Source organism: Tupaia chinensis, unplaced genomic scaffold (genome assembly GCF_000334495.1).
Source record: "Tupaia chinensis unplaced genomic scaffold, TupChi_1.0 Scaffold000364_1, whole genome shotgun sequence".
Taxonomy (NCBI): domain Eukaryota; kingdom Metazoa; phylum Chordata; class Mammalia; order Scandentia; family Tupaiidae; genus Tupaia; species Tupaia belangeri.
Window position 1 is genome coordinate 1,934,682 of NW_006159861.1, and position 6,256 is coordinate 1,940,937.

A 6,256-nucleotide genomic window follows, 5' to 3' on the forward strand; every position below is an offset into this window, starting at 1 on the left:
TTCCCTGATTGCCTTCTGAAGGCTCCATGTCCACATACCACCACACTGGAAGTGATGAATTATGGACATATGAATGTTAAGAGAACACCGTCCATGGCATTTTGCCTTCTCCTTCCTTCTATGTGTTCTTTACACATGCAAAATACATTCATGCCATCCCAACAGTCACAAAGGGGTCGGCTTATCCCAGCATCCACTCTAAAGTTCAAAGTCTTATCTAAATGTCATCTAACTCATATGTGGGTAAGACTAGAGGTATGCTTGATTTATCCTGCGGCCAAATTCTTCTCCACCTGTGAACCCAAACTAGTTCCGTGTTTACAAAATTCTGTGATGGGACCATCCTAGAATAAAGATTCCCTTTCCAACAGGTAGAAAGTAAAAAATGAGAAGGTAACAGGTCTTAAGCAAGTTCACATTTTAGCAAGACAAATTAACATACAGCCTAAAGTTTGAGAATAATTCTCTTCTGGACCCACAAGAGTGGCAGTGCCACCTCTCTGGCATGTCAAGACTGACCTCTCTCAAGGTTTATGAGGGCAGTCCCACCCCAAGGCTTTGATTGGAGGCCATCTGACCTGTTGAAGCCTCGTTACTAATCCTGATGATCTCTAAATTACCTACGAGATTTCTTATTCCCTCTTCTTCAAGGATAACACACATTTTATAGTTGAATAGTTCCATGGTCCATTGTAGGATCTACAACATTCAACTTCCTTTCTTTATTCTCTCTCTCTCTCTCTCTCTCTCCCTCTCTCTCTTTCTCTCTCTCTCCACCCCCTTTAGTTGAAAATAACAGTGTTCTTGCTAGTAGAATTCCATCTATATTTTTGGCTTTATTAGAAATGATGAAATCCACGCTCTCTGTGAAACAATTGCTCTGCCACAGTTACAGCATTCTATTCATAGTAAGTTTACTTAACTTTTTACATACAGATAGGCTAAGAATATTCTAAATGCTTAAATCCTCATTCCCTTTTTGCTTAATAGTTAATACTTTAATTCAAATATCTTCTGTTGGATTTGACTGTCATTCGTTCAGGAAGAATGGAGCCATTTCTTCAACACTTCTCTTAGCAATCCCCTCAGTTAAATATCCAAGTTTATCACTCACAAGTTCTACTTTTCGCAAAAGATTAGAACACAGTTCAGCTAGGTCATTTCCCACTTTCTAACAAGAAATGTCTTTTCTCTCTACTTTCCTATAGCATGCTCCTCATTTCTGCTTGAATCTTACCCGAAAGGTCTTTAACATTCACACTTATAGCATGCTCTGCAAAACTCCAACTTCAATCCACAATCCAGTTCCTGAGATGCTGTCACATTTGTAGGAATTTGTTACAACAGCACTCCACATTTTAGTATCAAAATCTTAGTTCAAGCTCATGTAACAAAATACTGTAGACTGAGTGCCTTAAACAATAGATTTATTTCTCTGGAGGCTAAGAACTCCAAAATCAAGATGTTGGCTAACTCAGATCCCTGTGGAGGGATCACTTCCTGGATTGCAGATAGCTACCTTCTCACTGCAGCTTCACATGCATGTAGGGGAAGGAGAGAGAGAGAGAATGCATGCACACACATGCTCTGGTGTCTCTTCCACTTCGTACCAGGGCAATAACCATTCTGAGGGCCTTCCTGTCATGACCTCCTCTACAATAAGTTACCTCCCCAAAACCACGTCTCCAGGTACCATCCCCATTACATTGGTGTTTGGGGCTTGAACTTGTGAGGTGTGGGTGAGGGAGCTAGGCAGTGCAACCCACAGAAGGCAGTTTTTCAAATAGCCCACCCGTAATTCATTTCATACTTGCATGCTTGAATATACTAGAGAGAACAAAGGTGTTAAAATTTTTATGATTCTTGCTTTAGTAACAAAAAGAATCTACTGAGACTTTGCTCGTTGTGTTTTGTCTTGATGTTGGTAAAGTAATGAAGAGTTCAAGGTCGGCTGCCTGGGTGTAAATCCCTTTTGACACCATGTTAGGGCTCAATTCACTGCTGTGTAACAATTCACCCCAGTATTTCACAGGTTAAAACAGGAAAACATTTATTACTTTTATTACTTCATAACTTTTGTAGATCAGGAATCTGGGAACACCTTAGCTAAATGGTTCTAGCTCAAGATGTCTTATAATGGATCCATTGGTGGAATTGTGGTTCAGGTGACTGGATTCCACAGGGCCTACTGTGCAGTTTGAGTCCCACATCCAGGAGCTTGAGAAACAAGCCAGGTTCTTGTGTGTGCATGTCAAAAATCCTGAAAGGGGACCAGAAGTTGGAGTAATGGCTATGTCACTGGACTCCCATGTAGTCGACCGTGGTTCGAGTCCTGGACCCAGTAGTTTAAACTCAACACTGGGCATGTGTGTGTGCGTGCCCAAGATCCCAAGAGGAGAATGGAGGAGAAGGGATTGCGGCGTGGCCATCCTCCCTGGGGGGGTGATTTCTAGCTTTCTGTCTCTATGTCTCTCTTTCAGGTGAGTGCACGCGCCCTATAGCAAAAACATCTCTAAAAAATAAATCCTGAAAGTAGAGAGAAAAATGGAGAAGGGATTTGCAGAATGATTACTCCTCACGTGGGGCAGTGCTTTCTCTCTCATTCTCTCTCTCTCTCTCTCTCTCTCTCTCTCTCTCTCTCTCTCTCTCTCTCTCACGCAAGCGCACATGCTCGCTAGCAAATTTAAAAAAGAGAAATTTCATATGATTCTAATCACAGTATTAGCTGAGGCTAGTCTCCTAGAGAAGGGTCTGATCTTTGTAACACATAGAAGACACAGAAGCTCGCAGTGAGAGTCAACCAGGACCATGGCAAGGCACTCAGCACCCAAGTCTCTCCCACCTTTAGTGTTCCCGCTTTGTCTAGCGTCATTTCAGACTTTCTCTGCTCTGACCACCCCTTCTCTGGGCTAATTATTAAAAGCAGTTTTACTGTGCATCCGCATGTTATGCTGCCCTGCTCTTTGAGGGCCTCTCTCATTAACTCTAAATCCTGACTTTCCATGCCCTTTGTCACCTGCTCCTGCATTTCCCACGTGTCCAAACAGACTCTTGATTTCAGTTGGACAAAGACTCAGATTATCCTTGAAGTCCCTTTTCCTTTTCGTAGTTTTCATTTCCTACTTAGAGTCTATAGCGCAAGTCTGTCTCACTAACATAGCACTCTCAGCACTAAGTTGAACAAGCCTATACTTGCTCTTTTTTTTTTTTTTTTGAGATTCTTTTTTTTTTTTTTTTGGAGAGTTTTTTGCTATAGGGAGTATGCGCTTACCAGACAGAGAGAGACAGAAAGACAGAAAGTGAGAAATCACTTCCCCAATGGGGAGGGCCACGCTGCAATCCCTTCTCCTCTTGGGATCTTGAGCACGCATGCACACGCACCCAGCGTGAGTTTTAAGCCACTGGGTCCAAGGCTTGAGCTGCAGTCAACTACATGAGAGTCCAGTGACATAGCCATTACACTAACTGCTGGTCCCAACATTTAATATATTCTTGTAATACAAATTAAAACAACTAATACACTTTGAAAATAATTTAATGGGAGTTTGAAAGGTAGTTATTTATGACAAAATTTTACCCTCAACTTATACACCGAATTATTTTTTTAAAGATTTATTTATTTTCTATTTTATTTAGTATCATTGTTCTTTAATTTTTTTCTTTTTCCTTTTTTTTTGTTTTTTGTTTTGAGGTTTTGAGGTTTTTGCTATAGGGTGCATGCCCTTGCCAAACAGACAGACAGAGAGACAGAAAGTGAGAAATCACTCTCCGTCCCCCTCGGGTGGATGGCCACACAGCAAGCAGTCCCTTCTCCTCCATTCTCCTCTTGGGATCTTGGGCACGCACACACACCCAGTGTGAGTTTTAAGCCACCGGGTCTGGGATGTGAACCGTGGTTGACTACAAGGGAATCCAGTGACACAGCCATTACCCTAACTGCTGGTCCCCATTGTTCTTTAATTTTGATAGAAAGAGACAGACAGAGAGAAAGGGAGAGTGAGAAAGCAAACCACCAGAACTGGGACTTGAACTGTGGTTGGCCATGTTGGAGGCCAGTGCCTCAACCACCACTCCATCTACTGGTCCCACCTAATTATCTAACTTTAAACAGCAAAATATCACTAATGAAAGAAAATAATAAAAATATTATTTGTACCTTTCTCTTTATTTTTTTAAAGAATTATTTTATTTAGCTTTATTTATTTATTTATTTATTTATTTATTTAAACTGGACCAGAAAGAGACAGAATGAGAGCAAGAGAGAGAAAAAGAGAAAGCAAGCCGCCAGGTCTGGGACTCAAACCGTGATCGACCACATGAAAATTCGGTGCCCTTAACCACCACACCACCTGCCGGCCCTGCATTTTTCTCTTTCTTAAACATAATTACCACATCATATATATATATATATTTTTTTTTTTTGCATATATATATATATATATTTTTTTTTTGGAGAGGTTTTTGCTATAGGGCGCGTGCACTCGCCAGACAGACAGAGAGAGACATTAGAGACAGAACGTGAGAAATCACCCCCCAGGGGGGATGGTCACGCTGCAATCCCTTCTCTTCCATTCTCCTCTCGGGATCTTGGGCACGCATGCACACGGCCCGGTGTGAGTTTTAAGCCACCAGGTCCGAGACGCGAACCACGGTCGACTACGTGGGAGTCCAGCGACATAGCCATTACGCTAACTACTGGTTCCCACCACATCATATTTTTGTGAACCTCTAAAACACAATTCTATTTTGAACTCTGGTTTTCAAAAACCGTCACAACCTGTTCTTAAAATAATACACCATGTCAGGTGATCCACACAGATCCCCTTCATCTACTGAAACGATGTTCAAAACTCTCATTAGTACAATCAGATATGAGATGTACTATAGATAATGGTGCTTTAAATACTAATTTTAGAACTTAGCAGAAATATTAATTTTAGTAATCATGAAAAAGCCTAAAAGTTTAGATTTTTTTTCATGACATTCATTTAGATTTTCTAATGTATTATGCAGAAAACTCTATTTTAAAAATATAAAAGTATCTAGATGTGGGAGTGTACTATTTGTATTTCTGAAAGGAGTTGTCTAGTACCCATACTATGAGACAGAAAGATCAGAGCGCTATCTTACAAGAAAAGATGAGCATGAGTCGGCTGCTATCTGTGTTGCAAACACTCTGGGACGACTCACATGCAGCAAGGACCCACTGAGCACTGAATTCGTTTCCCACCGCGTGCTCTGAGTGTGACTCTAGATGACCCTGGGCTGGCCTGTGGACTGGAGCAGCCTGCAGGGCAATTCTTGGTTTTCTGACCCACATTTTCTCCTTCCTATGCACCTCTGTGCATATCTACTTCAAGCAGTCTTCGTTTAGCAGATACATACAGATATTTAACTCTAGGTTTTCTCCTCTTCATTCTAACTCTTCCTAAAATGAGAAATCACTTTCTCTCTTGCCTTCTTTCATTCATTTGTCAATAAAATTTTAACCCTAGTAAGTAGTTGAGCAGATTTAGGGCTAGGGCTCTATAAATGTACATGAAGGCAATATGCCTCAATTTAAGATATAGAATTTTAAAATAAGAGCTTTAAGGTTGATAGAGAAAACTGAATAGTTAAGATAATTGGACATTCTAGAAATAAGAAAATTATAGCGTAACCTCCTCCTGTCTATTTAATTGAACACATTTTTCAGATTCAGAATTTTCACTTTTCTTAAGTAATTATATTTACCTCACAGTTCAATGTTATTTTATATAGTATTTTATTTTAATTTCTAATTTCTCGTTAGTAGCATATGGAAATACAGTTGATCCTCACTAGTTTTAATTGTTTGATTTTTTTTTTTTTTGAGAGGTTTTTGCTATAGGGTTTGTGTGCTCGCCAGAAAGACAGAGAGAAACAGAGAGACAGAAAGCAAGAAATCACCACCTGGGGGAATGGCCACACAGCAATCCCTTCTCCTCCATTCTCCTCTTGGAGTCTTGGGCATGCATGCACACACACCTGGTATGAGTTTAAGCCACCGGGTCTGGGATATGAACCACAGTTGACTGCATGGGAGTCCAGTGACAAAGCCATTATGTGAACTGCTGGTCCCCTAATTGTTTTTAAAAGATACACTGGGATTTCCTATACAAGACAGTTATGTTATCTGTGCATAAGGTAAGTTTTGCTCTTTTTTTCCAATATGGATAACTTTTTTCTTTGACTTGCCTATTACACTGCACAGAACCTCCAGGGCAATGTTGAATAG